The sequence below is a fragment of the Macaca mulatta genome, chromosome 3 (assembly GCF_049350105.2).
Source record: "Macaca mulatta isolate MMU2019108-1 chromosome 3, T2T-MMU8v2.0, whole genome shotgun sequence".
NCBI classification, from domain to species: Eukaryota; Metazoa; Chordata; class Mammalia; order Primates; family Cercopithecidae; genus Macaca; species Macaca mulatta.
The window spans coordinates 51,484,268-51,499,659 of NC_133408.1; the positions used below are offsets into that span (position 1 = coordinate 51,484,268).

At 51.9% G+C, this 15,392-nt stretch overlaps 1 long non-coding RNA gene across 1 annotated transcript; it reads left to right on the forward strand.

Annotated features, from left to right (window-relative positions):
- Window positions 1–6,392: 6,392 nt before the first annotated feature.
- On the forward strand, window positions 6,393–8,614 carry LOC106997361 (uncharacterized). The gene is made up of 3 exons (XR_001443516.3): window positions 6,393–6,606; window positions 7,773–7,931; window positions 8,248–8,614. It is a non-coding gene; the product is annotated as an uncharacterized LOC106997361 (long non-coding RNA).
- Window positions 8,615–15,392: the final 6,778 nt, after the last annotated feature.

Genomic DNA, 15,392 nt, shown 5'->3' on the forward strand with positions numbered 1-15,392 from the left:
TAAATAAATAAATTGAACTTCACCCAAACAAAAAACTTTAGCTCTTCAAAGATACTACTTAGAAAATTATGAAGGCCGAGCACAGTGGCTCACACCTGTAATCCCAGCACTTTGGGAGGCCAAGGTGGGAGGATCGTTTGAGGCCAGGAGTTTGAGACCAGCCTGGGCAACTTAGTGAGACTCTGTCTCTAGAAAAAAAAAATTTTTTTTTTAATTAGCTAGGCACAGTGGAGTCCGCCTGTTGTCCCAACTACTTGGGAGGCTAAGGCAGGAGGATACCTTGAAACCAGGAGTTCGAGGCTGCAGTGAGCTGTGATTGCAGCACTGTACTCCAGCCTAGGTAACAGTGTGAGACCCTGTTGAAAGAGAGAGAGAGAGAGAAAGAAAAAGAAAAGGAAGAAGGAAGGAAGGAAGGAAAGTAGGAAGGAAGGAAGGAACAAAGGGGGGGAGGGAGTGAAGGAAGGAAGAAAGGAAGGAAGAGGGAGGGAGGAAGGGAGGGGAGGGAGGAAGGAAGGAACAAAGGAGAGAGGGAGTAAAGGAAGGAAGAAAGGAAGGAAGAGGGAGGAAGGGACGAAGGGAGGGAAGGGAGGGAGGGAGGAAGGAAGGAAGGAAAGAAGGGAGGAAGGAAGGAAGAAAAGGGAGGAAGGAAGAAAAAAAGGGAGGAAGGAAGAAAGGAAGGAACAAAGGAGGGAGGGAGAAAGGAAGGAAAGAAGGGAGGAAGGAAGGAAGAAAAGAAGGGAGGAAGGAAGAAAAAAAGGGAGGAAGGAAGGAAGAAAGGAAGGAACAAAGGAGGGAGGGAGAAAGGAAGGAAAGAAGGGAGGAGGGAAGTAAAGAAAGAAGGGAGGGAGGGAGGAAGGAAGGAAGAAAGGAAGGAAGGAAAAAATGATAAAGATATGCACCACGGACTGAAATATTTTTTTCAGTTGTATTTAGACAACTCAATGCTAGGAAGACAAACAACCCAATTTTAAAATGGGCAAAACCTGGAACTCTCCTTCGTGACCAGGGGGTGTGGAAGAAAACACAGCCACTTTTGAAAACCTTTTGGCAGTTTCTAAAATGCTAATCATACACCTACCATAAGACCCAGCCACTCCACCCGTAGGTATTTCCCAAGCAACATGGAGACATCTATGCACACATTATACATGAATAGTCATAGCAGTGTTATTTGCAAAAGCCAAAAACTAAAAACAAACCAAATATCCATCAATGGGTAAAAGGATAAACAAATCCAGCTATAACCATGTAATGAAACGCAACAGCAATTTAAAAAAAAAAGAATGAAACTATTGATGCGTGCTGCAACATGGATGCGTCTCAAAATCCTCATCATGAATGAAAAAAGCCAGGCAATAAAAACATATGTAAGATTCTGGAAACTGCAAGCTAATCTATAGTGCCAGCAAAGCTCATCAGGGGTCCTTTGGGGATAGGTGTGAAGGATTTGGGAGTTAGCAGCATCTCTTTTCGTGGTTCTCAACTTTGACTGCAGATTAAAATGAGAGCTGGAAAGGTTTTAAAAATAATGATGCCGGCCGGGCGCGGTGGCTCACGCCTGTAATCCCAGCACTTTGGGAGGCCGAAGCCGGTGGATCACGAGGTCAGGAGATCGAGACCATCCTGGCTAACACAGTGAAACCACGTATCTACTAAAAACACAAAGAAATTAGCCGGGCGTAGTGGCGGCGCCTGTAGTCCCAGCTACTCGGGAGGCTGAGGTAGGAGAATGGAGTGAACCCGGGAGGTGGAGCTTGCAGTGAGCTGAGATCCGGCCGCTGCACAGAGCGAGACTCCATCTGAAAAAAAAAAAAAAAAAGATGCCTGGGTTCCAACCCTAGACCGATAGAATGGCCGAGGATTCTGCCTGGTACTGGAATTTTTCCAGAGCTCCCCAGGAGATTCCAGCCTGTAGCCCAACTGATATTGACCATAGCTGGTAACTGAAGAAAGGGAACAAGGTGAACTGCACCCTAGAGAAGGGTGTGGGGAGTGAGAAGAGAGGAGGACCCAGGACGGAGCCTTGAAGAGCCCCAACTTTAAGGGCTGGAAAAGGGAGAGTAGCGAGAGATGGGAGTAGCTGGGGAAGGAGTAGCCGAAAAAGAGGGGAGGAAAATCAAAATGCAGGTCACAGAGGAAAAGAGAAAATGGATTCCCGAAGTGAGGAGTTAAAACTAGTGTGAATGCGAGGTCAAGAGATCAAGACCAGCCTGGCCAACACGGTGAAACCCCGTCTTGTATTAAAAATATAAAAATTAGCAGGGCATGGTGGCACGCACCTGTAGTCTTAGCTACTCAGGAGGCTAAGGCAGGAGAGTTGCTTGAACCTGGGAGGTGGAGGTTGCAGTGAGCCAAGATTGCGCCACTGCACTCCAGCCTGACGACAGAGTGAGACCCCGTCTCAAAAAAAAAAATTTAAAAACTAGTGTGAATGGCCGGGCATGGTGGCTCATGCCTGTAATCCCAGCACTTTGTGAGGCCAAGGCAAGTGGATCACCTGAGGTCAGGAGTTCGAAACCAACCTGGGCAACATGGTAAAACCCCGTCTCTACTAAAAATACAAAAATTAGCCAGGTGTGGTGGCATGCACTGTAGTCCCAGCTACTCGGGAGGATGAGATGGGAGAATTCATTGAACACGGGAGGTGGAGGTTGCAGTGAGCCGAGATTGTGCTACTGCACTCCAGCCTGGGTGACAGAGTGAGACTTCGTCTCAAAAAGAAAAAAAAAACATGAAATGCTGAGCAATTTTGAGTAAAATAAGGAGTGAAAAGGATTCACAAGATTGATCCACAGAAAGGGCATCGGTGAACTTGAGCTGAGGAGTTTCGGTGGAATAGGGGTGACAGAAGCCAGGTTGGAGGGGATGAAGGAGGAAAGTAGTAAGTGAAAAGTGTAAACAGTGAACGCAGACAATTCTTAAAATAACTTTACTTTGGGCAGGGCATGGTGGCTCACACCTGTAGTCCCAGCACTTTGGGAGGTCAAGGCCGGGAGATTACTTGAGATCAGGAGTTCAAGACCAGCCTGGGCGACATAGCAAGACCCCATTTCTACAAAAAGTTTTTTTTTTTTTTTTAATTAGTCAGGTGTGGTGGAGTGCACCTGTAGTCCCAGCTACTCAGGAAGCTGAGGTGGGAGGATTAGCCTCAAACTCCTTGAGCCCAGGAGGTTGGGGCTGCAGTGAGCTGTGATTGCGCCACTGCACTCCAGCCTGGATGACAGAGTGAGACCCTGTCTCTTAAATTTAAATTTAAAAAAAGAGAGAGAGAGTGGCTCCCTACAGATGGCCACCGCAGCCCCCGCCTCCCCCTGAGCTAGGGCCTTGGGCCCATCTGGCTCCCCTCTGGTGGCTCCCCTCGCAGCCATGGCTGGACACCGGCCCATCACGCAGCCCGTGCTGACTGATTGGATGTCTCCGGTGCGCCAGCGGCTGCCGCTAAGTGGCTTTCTGGCAGGGAGTCAGGGGTCACCTCATCCCCGTTCTGTTCAAAACAGCACTGGCCTCTTCGGGGGTGCCTCCCACGCCTGCTGGGAGGATGTGTTTAGTGTCAACTCTGCGATCCAGATCCTGCCTGGTGAGTCTCGGGGGAGCAGCCTCAGGAGCCCGTGGCCCCCGGGGCAGATGGCTCCCAGGCCAGAGGGGGAGGGGTCCTGCGCTCATGAGCTGACGAGTCTCGCCACGTGCGTCCACTGTACGCCACACACGCAGGGACCGTGTATGTCTCAGCTTCTCGGTTCACTCTCTAGAGTCAGGCCTCTGGCTCTGGACCTCAGCTCTGGGCAAGTCATTGTTCTCAGAAATCTTCTTCTTCTTTTTTTTAACTAGAATCTCACTGTGTCACCCAGGCTGGAGTGCAGTGGTGCAATCTCGGCTCGCTGCCGTCTCGACCTCCTGGGCTCAAGCAATCCTCCCACCTCAGCCTCCGTAGTAGCTGAGACTACATGTGCACACCACCATGCCTGGCTAATTTTTGTATTTTTCTTTTTTTCTTAGAGATGGGGTCTTGCTATATTGCCCAAGCTGGTCTCAAACTCCTGGACTCAAGCGATCCTCTCACCTTGGCCTCCCAAAGTGCTGGGATGACAGGCGTGAGCCACCGCGCCCGGCCTAGAATTTTTTTTTTTTTGAGACAGAGTTTCACCCTTGTTGCCCAGGCTGGAGTGCAATGGTGCCATCTCGGCTCACCACAACCTCTGCCTCCTGGGTTCAAGCAATTCTCCTGCCTCGGCCTCCCAAGTAGCTGGGATTACAGGCATGCGCCACCATGCCCAGCTAATTTTGTATTTTTAGTAGAGATGAGGTTTCTCCATGTTGGTCAGGCTGGTCTCGAACTCCTGACCTCAGGTGATCCGCCCGCCTCGGCATCCCAAAGTGCTGGGATTACAGGCATGAGCCACCGCACCCGGCCTAGAATTATTCTTAATTTCATGCAGTGTGTGTCCTGCTGGGTAGGGGACGGGGTGAGCTGGAGACTTTGGTCGCATGGGAGCAACGAGGTTTGAAGAATGATTACAGGGGTTCCCAGGCCAACCTCACCACCTCTGAGCTGAGTGACCCTGGGCGAGTCAGTTCCTTTCCCTAGGACTCAGTCTTCTCCTTTGAAGAAAGGGGACAAGAGAACATAGGACATCATAGGACTTCGGCAAATGTCAGTCCCTTTCCCCCACGCTCCACACGTGATGTCCCCTGAGACGTCTGAGTCTGGGCAAGTGTGTTGTCGTAGCTTAGGGGGTGGCCTTGTCCCGTGGCCTGTCCTGCTCAGCCAGCAGCCCTTGGCTGGCTCAGTGTGGGAGGTTCACACACAGCCTCAGTTCTTGACAAGCTCCTAGCCAGAGGAGAGGCGATTTTACTCCGGTGTGATGAGCGCTAGTAGAAGATATGTTAGAACAGAGGGACCGCACGGACTGGGCGGAGATCAAGGAAGGCTTCTTGGAGGCGACATAGGAGGTGGCCTGCAAGGCTGAGTGGGAATATTTTGGGTAGAAAGGAGACCACTAAACAAGCGTTTCCGACCGAGGAACCAGCTCGCGAAGAGGGAAGGTGGTTGTGTGCTGGGGAAACCAATGTGGGTCTCCGTGGTCATAACAGAGGATGCCTTGGGCGTGGGGGGGCAGAAAGTCAGCCGGCAAAGTGGGGACCTGAGTACCGGGGAAGCTGGGATGAAGGAGCCTCCCTCTGCAGGTAGGGACAGGGCCCTCTGAAGCCGGGGAGGGGACGGGGAAATGGGGAAGCGTCCAGAGTGGAGTCTCTCCGGTGTGCTCGGAGAACACCTGCCTTCATATCACCCGAGGAGTCCCAGAATGCAGATTCCGGGGTCTGGGACTCCACCACTCCAGCCCTGTTGATTGCAAAAACCCTGAGAGGGGAGAGAGACAGCCTCCTCTTAGCCTGGTCAGGGCCTGGGGCAGTTTGGGGACTGTTAACTGAGGGCCACTGAGGCTGGAGTGAGCCAGGCAGGCCCTGGGATGCCCACCGCACATCCCATCCCTGCCAGGCTCCCAGCTTAGGGCACCGGTGGGCGCTCCAGTGATGTTTACTGGCAGGCGGAGAACTCATTTCTTGCCTCCTTCTGAGGCAAGCAGAGGCGGATGTTGAGCCTCTGGGGTCCCTGGCCCAAGGCTGCAGGTCCTGGCTGCTCACAGCCGGCGGGTGGAGCCCTGTCCAGCCAACACACTCGCTCTTTGTCTATGTCTCAGCAGGGGAAGGTACCCGGGGTGGTGTCCGGCTGGGTGGGTGTCCAGGCTTTGGCAGCAGTGCCAGCCTCCCATCTGGCCCTGGAGACGCCCCTCCTGAGTTCCAGGCTCCTTGGAGAGGTCAGGATGGGCAGAAATTTGCAGGGGCAGGAAGCTGGCACCCGGATTGGGGAGGCCTTGGGCACACACAGCCCCTCCACCATGGCAGGGAGCTGGCCCCAGGCAGCAAGGCACTGCGGGTGCCCCAGAGACACGGACAGGCTGCGTCAGGCTGAACCCCAGGCCAGCTGAGCCAGGGTGGCAAATCCTATGTCCGCTCCAGACAGCCCTGGGGCTCTGAATTTGCACTTGGGAGCGTGCAATTGTCTCCTCCAAAAGTCTGGTGGAGGGGATTTGAAATAATCCCAGCTTAGGGAGGGTGGGGCGTAGGGACAGGGCCCAGGGAGGGTCCAAGGGCACCACGGGGGGTTTGCCACCTGAGCCCGGGGATCAGGCAGGGCTTGGCCAGCACTGAGCACCCTTAGTGCCTGGCACAGGCTGAGACTCAGGGGCCGGCCATGCCTCTCCTGAAGCCGTCCCTGTTGGCGGGCAGGCGGGTGGGGCGGGCTGGGGGCTGGGCGCGGCCGCTCATATCTTCCCCGTTACTTCATCCATTTTGTTCCCACTGATCCCTTGTTTATCTCACTGGGAATGCAGCCGCGGTGGAAGACGGGGCCAAGGGAAAGGCCAGAGCCTGGGTCGGTCTCCAGCCTCACTCGCCCTCCTCCCTCACCTGGTCCCTGAGCTGAGAACCAGGGCCCGGCCTGAGAACCCCCAGGGCAGCACCTGGGGGCCGGGTCTGCACCGTGCCCTGACACTGACAGGCTGTGTGACGACAGCTGAGAGCTAACCCTCTCTGGTTTTACTTTCTGTAAATGACTTGGGAGGTTGTTCTGAATGACTTTTGAGAAGGACGAATAGTTGGTATTAATACGCCTGTCATTTCATAAGCATCTACTCTGTGTCCAGTCCTGTGCAGGTCCCTGGAGTCTCCTCTCTCACCCAATGCTCCCACATCCCCAAGAATTACCATTATCCCATTTTACTTATTTATTATTTATTTCTTTGTTGATTTATTTTTTTTTTTTGAGATGGAGTTTTGCTCTGTCGCCTAGGCTGGAGTGCAATGGCGCAATCTCGGCTCACTGCAACCTCCACCTCCTGGGTTCAAGCGATTCTCCTGCCTCAGCCTCCCGAGTAGCTGGGATTACAGGTGCCCGCCACCACATTTGGCTAATTTTTTGTATTTTTAGTAGAGACGCGGTTTTGCCATGTTGGGCAGGCTGGTCTCGAACTTCTGACCTCAGGTGATCCACCCCCCTCAGCCTCCCAAAATGCTGGGATTACAGGCATGAGCCACTGCACTCGGCCCCATTTTTTCTATTTATTATTAGAGACAGGGTCTTGCTCTGTCACCCAGGCTGGAGTACAGTGGTGCAAACATAGCTCACTGCAGCCTTGAACTCCTGGACTCAAGTAATCTTCCTGCCTCAGGCTACCAAGTAGCCGGGACCATACACCACCATGCCCGGCTAATTTTTAAACTTTTTTTGTAGAGATAGGGTCTGGCTATATTGCCCAGGCTGATCTCGAACTCCTGGCCTCCAGTCATCCTTCTGCCTTGGCCTCCCAAAGTGTTGGGATTACAGCTGTGAGCCACTATGCCCAGCCCCACTATCCCATCTTAGAGATGAGACTGAGAGAATGGCTGGGAGTCCCTCCCGCTGGCATCTTGCAACTTGAATTGCTGAGGTTTCGGGTGCAGGGGTGTCCCCAGATGGTTGGGGTGATGGAGACCAGGTTGGAGAAGACCCTCTGGGGAGGGGGTATCGGCATAGGAAGTGAGGGCTGCTGTGGGCAGGGGGTGAAAGCCCAGCAGGGCCAGTGTGGGAGAATGTCACTTAGGAAGCTACCAGAAAGATATGCCAGACTCCTACCAGGCCTTGTCACTGCAGAGCCGCTGGCAAGAGAGGGATGTGTGTGGACCCTGGAGGCTTGTGTGGGATGGGCCTTAATCCCCACTGTCTTCCCCAGAAGATCACCCCATTAAAGGCAGAGCAGTGAGCGCAGGTGCTATGGCTTGAAGCAGGCCTGTCTGAATTCTTAGCAGCGATCTCCAAGGGCACCATAACCTTGCAAGAAAGAGGCTGCCAGGCCTGCATCTCTTTCTGATCCAGAAACCAGGGCCCAGAGAAGGTGAGTAAGCTGCTTAGAGCCACACAGCTGTGAGTAGCAGATCCAAGTGCAACCTGTCTGTCCCAGGAGCTTGCGGAATAGCTAGACCTTTGCTGCCTAGAAGGTCCTCTTGTGAGTCCCCTCCCTGGGCTCAGCAACCCAGGAGGGCATGACTTCTGGCTGGGTTCTAGGGCTGGAGCCTCGGTGTCCTCTTGTCTTCTTTCCTTGTGCGACTTAGTTTTCCAGTCTGTGAAATGGGGTGGGTGCGTCCAACTCCAAGCCTGCCTCTGCCCTGGGTCCTGGAGCCTGGAGGAGGAATGAGGTCATGTTTGTCTAGGGGCTGGAGCATCTTGGACGGAGAAACCTCGGCAAAGACAAAGGCCCATTGTCCCCCTTCCCCGGCCTTCTGCCAGTTCCCTCCCCAGTCACCAGATGAGGCCAGCCCTGCCCACAGCCCCCAGAGGCTGCCACGTGCCAATATGGGGTGACTCAGTGCCCCCTCCCTTCTCATTGGTTGATGATGCCTGGAATCCCACCATCAGAGCCTTGTAAGGTTGCTGTGGGATGGGTCGGGGTGAGGCAGAAAAAGACAAGAAGGTGGTGGGGGCCTCTGGCTTGTGGATATCATAATCACACCTTTACGGTGGGCTTGGGTGGGAGATCAGGCAATACTAAATAATAAAAACAACAAATTTCACACTTGCCTTTCAGTAGCTTTGGCATGAAACCTTTATAAGCATTATCTCAATGAATGCTTACCACACCCCTGAGGGAACACTGTTCTTTACCCCATTCCACTGACGGAGAACACTCACATAACTGGTAGATATGGATGGCAGAGGCGGGGTTCAAACTGGAGTCTATGTGGTTCTAAAGAGTCCTGCAGGGCTAAGTGTGGTGGCTCACACCTGTAATCCCAGCACTTTGGGAGGCTGGGGCTGGAGGATTGCTGGAGGCCAGGAGTTGGAGACCAGCCTGGGCAACATAGCAAGACTCCCTCTCTATAAAAATTTAAAAATTAGCTGGGCATGATGGCATGTGCCTGTAATCCCAGCACGTTGGGAGGCTGAGGTGGGAGGATTGCTTGAGGCCAGTTCAAGACCAGCCTGGGCAACATAGCAAGACCCCGTGTCTATAAAAATTTAAAAGCCAGGCATGGTGGCATATGCCTGTGATCCCAGCTACTTAGGAGGCTGAGGTTGGAGGATGGCTTGAGCCCAGAAGTTCGAGGATGCAGGGAGCTGTGATCCCACCATTGCACTCCAGCCCGGGTAACAGAGACCCTGTCTCTAAAAAACTGATAGAGTTCTGCAGAGCAGATCCAGGAGGTGGGAGCTGAAGTAGGGGGACAGGAAAGGGGGACAGGCCCAAGGCCTGGAGTTCACAGCAGTCAGGGGATCCCAACAGAGACACCTTCCCACTGAGCCTGTGAACAAGGCTGAGGTCCTTCATTGTTTCACGATGAAGTGGTTGGGGCCAGGCTCACGCCTGTAATCCCAGCACTTTGGGAGGCCAAGGCGGGCGGATCACCTGAGGTTGGGCGTTCGAGACCAGCCTGACCAACATGGAGAAACCCCGTCTCTACTAAAAATACAAAATTAGCCGGGCGTGGTGGTGGTGTATGCCTGTAATCCCAGCTACTCGGGAGGCTGAGGCAGGAAAATCGCTTAAACCCAGGAGGCAGAGGTTGTGGTGAGCCGAGATTGCGCCACTGCACTCCAGCCTGGGCAACAAGAGCCAAATTCTGTCTCAAAACAAAAAAAAAAGAAAAAAGAATGAAGTGGTTGGAGTGAGTCAGTTCTACCCCTGGGAAGATGGTGCTGGCCCCAAGAAAGGGGGCTAGAGGATGCTCGAACAATTTCATTGCTTTGAAACACCTCATGGGGCCACATGTGAGCAGGGACCACAGGGGAACAGGGGCGACTTCTGTAACTCTGAGGCCCACGGAGCTCTGTCAGTCACTAGCCAGGCAGGACAAATAGCAGCTCAAACATAATGCGTCCAAAAGTCAACTCTTGGTTTCTTCCCCAGCCTGCCCCTCCCTGTGACTTCCCCATCTCGGGAAGTGGCACCATCGTCTGCCTGATGGCTCCAGCCAGAAAACTGGGAGGCATCTTCGGATGGTCCCGCCCTCACCACCCACACCCTGGCCACCGCCAAGACTCATCAATTCTACCTCCAAAATAAATCCCAAATCTACTTCCCTCTGTTCTCGCTGCCACCCCTGTGTCAAGCCACCACGAACTCGGCCCTGGAGGCCAGCACAGCCTCCTCCCTGCCTCCCTGCCTCCTCTCCACCCCCTCCAGCCAGAATAATCTGCAGACAGTGTAAATCAGGCCCCATAGACATTCTCTTGCTTAAACCACCCCTTTCTCCAAGGGCTTCCTATTGCATTTGCACCAAAATCAACAATATCCAAATGGCTCGGAGGTTCACCATGACCTGGTGTGGCCTCACCTCCCCCAGTTTCACTCTCCCCCAATTCTTTTCCCCTGGAATCTGTGTGTTTGCATACGCTGTTCCCTCTGCCTGGATGCTCTTTTCTGTGATTCTTTCCCCACTGGTCCCTTCTCATACTTTAGGTCTCAGCTTGGAGCTTACTTACTTTCTTTTTTCTTTTTTTTTTTGAGACAGAGTCTCGCTCTGTCGCCCAGGCTAGATAGAGTGCGGTGGCATGACCTTGGCTCGCTTCAACCTCTGCCTCCCGGGTTCCAGCGATTCTCCTGCCTCAGCCTCCCGAGTAGCTGGGATTACAGGCGCCCACCACCACACCCAGGTAATTTTTGTATTTTTGGTAGAGACGGGGTTTCACCAGGTTGGCCAGGCTGGCCTCGAATTCCTGAGCTCAAGTGGTCCACTCGCCTTGGCCTCCCAAAGTGCTGGGATTACAGGTGTGAGCCACCACACCTAGCCAGAGCTTACTTTCTTCAGCAACCCAAACTAGGTTTCCCCAAGTCTTTTCCCTCAGAGCCCCTTGTGTGTCTCCTTCATGGGAATTTACCTTAATTTATAAAGGCATGTTCACCTTTTGTCTCTGCCACCAAAAACTGTAAGACCCATGAGGGCAGGAGCCTTATGAGTCTCACTCACTGCTGCGCCCCTGAAAGCCACTCACATCTGTTGAATGAATTTGCAACTGATATGACAGCTTGAGAGCGTAATGACGTAATATAATAATAACAGCATTAAACCCTGTCTCTAAATGAAAAAAATTTTTCAAGCAGCTAGCACTTATGTAGTGCTTCTCCTACTGGATCTAACTCGACCACCCTATGAGGCAGGGAGTATTATAGCTTCCCATTTTTCAGATGTGGAAACTGAGCCTCAGAAGATGGGTTGGCTGGCCGGACATGGTGGCTCACACCTGTAATCCCAGCACTTTGGGAGGTTAAGGCGGGGGGGATCGCTTGAGGTCAGGAGTTCAAGACCAGCATGGCCAACATGGTGAAACCCCATCTCCACTAAAAGTACAAAAATTAGCTGGGCGTTAGTGGTGCATGCCTGTAGTCCCAGCTACTTGGGAGACTAAGACAGGAGAATCACTTAAACCCAGGAGGCAGAGATTGCAGTGAGTCGAGATCACACCACTGCGCTCCAGTCTGGGCCACAGAGAGAGACTCAGACTCAAAAAAAAAAAAAAAAAAAAAAAAGGCCTGGAGCCCGGCTTCCCTTGTTAGGAAGCATCATGTCCCTCCTCATGACTGGGACAGAGAGCGAGAAGTGGCAGGGCTGTCACTGCACAAACAGTGATGGTCCTTCCAGAGCCCACAAAGGAGCTGAGGCTCCATCCTGTGGGACAGGGGACCATGAGGTCATCAGGCAGCGGAGTGACAGGGCTTCCTCTGTAAGCTCGGGGGATGGAGTGTGGGTGACAGGGAGGCTGAGGGCAGCGTGGATGCCTGGGAATGTCTGGGCAAATGCTGTCAGTGATCCCCAGCCACCCTTGGGCTGGACGGTCCAGGTGGCCTGGGCCAGTTGTTTGCTCTTGGGGGCTTCCCTGGCATGACCAAGCCCCCTGGAGAGGGGCCTGGGCAGCAGACAGGGTGAGGGCCACCTCCCCAACCCAGGCCTGGGAACGTCTGGGCTGGCAGAGGGCCCGCTGGAGGCTGGTGAGAGGCCCACTTACCAGGACGGATAGGGCCCCCGTCAGGCCACGCCAATTAGGCAAGATGGAGTGCCAGGGCAGGGCTATAAATATCTTGGCCGCCGACTGGCCCAGGAATGTAAATGGTGTTGTTCAACAAGCAGAGAAAAATGTTCGGTTCAGACAGGATGAGTTTTTTGTGTTTTAAAAACATGTTCTGCCCTCCACGAAGACTTCGAGGTGGGCGGCAACGAGGCCGGTGCCCGAGGGCTGGCTCCTTGTCCAGTCCCAGCTGGGGAAAGGGCCCATGAGATCACAGTCTTGCAGGGGAAGTCCCTGGAAGGGCCAGTGCATTTGAAGCCCAGAGAGGGCCTGAACCTGGCTTGAAGCTTTGTCCCTGGTCACAGGGGACCCTGGGTGAGGGAGCAGCCCAGTCATCTGGTTTGGGGACATGCAGCCCGCCGGGTATCAGGGGCACCAGCGGCGGGTAGAATCGTCTCCCAACACTGGCCGCCCTTCAGAAGTCTCTGCCCTGTTGTGGGTGTGCAGCTGGACAGGGCGTTGTGTGTAGGTTACCGGACAGGAAGAGAGAAGCGAGGGCCGAGGGAGAAGGGCAGGCACTTGGCGTGGCTGCCGTGTGGGTGCACTCACCCCTGCGGGAGTGGTACCTCCTCTGCAGAGGGCATAGGAAACCTTACAACTGATGCACCTTATAAGTGATGACTTTTTTTTTTTTTCTTTGAGATGGAGTCTTGCTCTGTTGCCCAGACTGGAGTGCAGTGACACGATCCCAGCTCACTGCAACCTCCGCCTCCTGGGTTCAAGCTATTCTCCTGCCTCCGTCTCCTGAGTAGCTGGGATTACAGGCACTATGCCTGGCTGATTTTTGTATCTTTTAGTAGAGACGGGGTTTCACCATGTTGGCCAGGCTGGTCTTGAACGCCTGACCTCAAATAATCTGCCCACCTTGGCCTCCCAAAGTGCTGAGATTACAGGCGTGAGCCACCATGCCCAGATAATTTTTGTATATTTTTTAGTAAAAATGGGGTTTCACTATGTTGGCCAGGCTGGTCTCGAACTTCTGACCTCAAGTGATTTGCCCACCTTGGCCTCCCAAAGTGCTGGGATTACAGGCGTGAGTCACCATGCCTGGCCCCAAAGGAGCACTTCTGTGGGAGACCGATGGGTGCATGAAGCCGAGGGAAAGTGCATTTGTGGAACTCCAAGGGTGTATGGTCTTGTGCACGATCAAGGGTGTAAGTGTTCCTAAGGGTGTGACTTGTGTGAGCATCCAAAGGCTGCCGGGGTGGGGGAATTCCAGAGAGTGCAACGTGGCAATCACGAAAGTATGTTGGTGTCATTTCTCGGCCTTCAAAAATGATGGACACTGCTGGTTGCCGTGGCTTCCTCCTACACGGTCGGTCACTCCTGCCACATCCTCAGTAGGGGCACTCCTGGGGACCCCCTCGCCATCCCACAACACCACTCAACACATGGTCAAACAGGTTCATCTTTTTCCGTATGATTTCTTCTTTTGCTAGAACATTTATGAAACTCCTTAGAAAATTTAAGGAACGTTAAGGAAGTTAAGGAAAAGTTATGAACGCTTTTCCAGAGGCTAAAAAAGAATTCGATTTATTTCCTACTAGCTAGTCTAGAATTTTATTACTTATTTATATAAGTTTTAACTTTATAATCTGTCTGGAGGTCATTTTAGTGTTAGATATAAAGTGTTAGCTTATTTGCTCCCAGTCAAATGCCTGCTCCATTTCCCATCATTGTGTAATGCTTGTGTTATCATGGATTGCATTTTTATGTAGCATTGGTTCTTACACATAATTGCTGCTTTGTAACCTATTCGAACGGTGCGTATCCCTGATCTTACTCCAGCATCATGCTATTAAATGATTGTTCCCTTAGACTACGTTTTATGGAAGACTTTATAGCACAGTAGTTAAGATTATGGGCTTTGAAGTCAAACTGGCAGAGATCCACATAAGAGCTTTGCCACTTAATAAATGTGTGACCTTGGGCGAGTTACTTCACAGTTCCTTATCTGTAAAATGGACTTCTGGGAGATTGAAATGGTTTAGTTCTCTTTCCCCACCCAAATCTCATGTCAAATTATAATCCCTAAAGTTGGAGGTGAGGCCGGGTGGGAGGTGATTGGATCATTATGGGGGAATTTCCCCTTTGGTGCTGTTCTCGTGATAGTGAGTTATTGTGATGTCTGGTGGTTTAAAATGTGTAGCACCTCCCTCTCTCTCTCTTCCCCTTGCTATAGCCATGTGAAGACATGCCTGCTTTCCCTTCACCCTTCTGCCATGATTGTAAGTTTCCTGAGGCCTCCCCAGCCATGCTTCCTGTACAGCCTGTGGAACTGTGAGCCAGTTAAACCTCTTTTCTTTATAATCACCCAGTTTCAGGCATTTCTTTATAGCAGTGCAAGAACAAACTAATACACAGGCCTGTATTATCTCCCTCACACATTCAGAGCAAACTGAGAATTAGATATAGACATCAGATGGCTGATAAAACATCAGCCTTATTATTGAGTAGAGGTGATTGCTATCGACTGTCACAACTTGTATTTAGCATTGCACTAGAGTTCCTAGCCAATGCAATAAGACAGGAAAAGGAAATGAAAGAGATAATGATGGAAAAAACAAGATAAAAGACAAAGCCTCAGTGGGCATTCTGACATTCACCCCTGCTTTAGATAGACTCAAGCACCCTAGTCATAGGTAGTACCAGATGCCCTAGGTCTTCACTACACACACACTTTCTCAGATAAACCCCATGCCCAGAAAATTACTATGGAGCACAGCAGAAAATACTGAGAGAGGAGAAACAAGGATGGAAAGCAAGGACAGGAATGTTCCTTTAGCAAAAGTCCTTTGACATATGAGGTAGAGGTAGTGGTGGAGACTCCCCCAGCAACAACCTCATCTAGGGCTATAGTGAGCACAGGTTGATAATCTCTGTGAAGCACTTGGCTTGGTGCCTGCCACACTTGTAGGTGTACAATAAACACTGTTCTTAATATCAATATTTGCAAGGTCTTACTTCATTTCATTTCTCCTCTTGTCCTGGAATTCTAAAACAGTTGTCATTGGTGTTTTCTTTTAAATGAAATGTAGGATCATTTGGTGATGTCCTAAGAAAAAATATTTCCAGCTGGGCACAGTGACTCATGCCTATAATCCCAGGGCTTTGAGGCTGAGGCAGGAGGATGGCTGGAGGCCAGGAGTTCAAGATTAGCCTGGGAAACATAGCAAGACCCCGTCTCTACAAAAAAAAATTAAAATAATCTGGGCTTGGTTGCATGCACCTGTAGTCTCAGCTACTCAGGAAGCTGAGGGAGGAGGATCACTTGAGCCCAGAAAGTTGAAGCTGC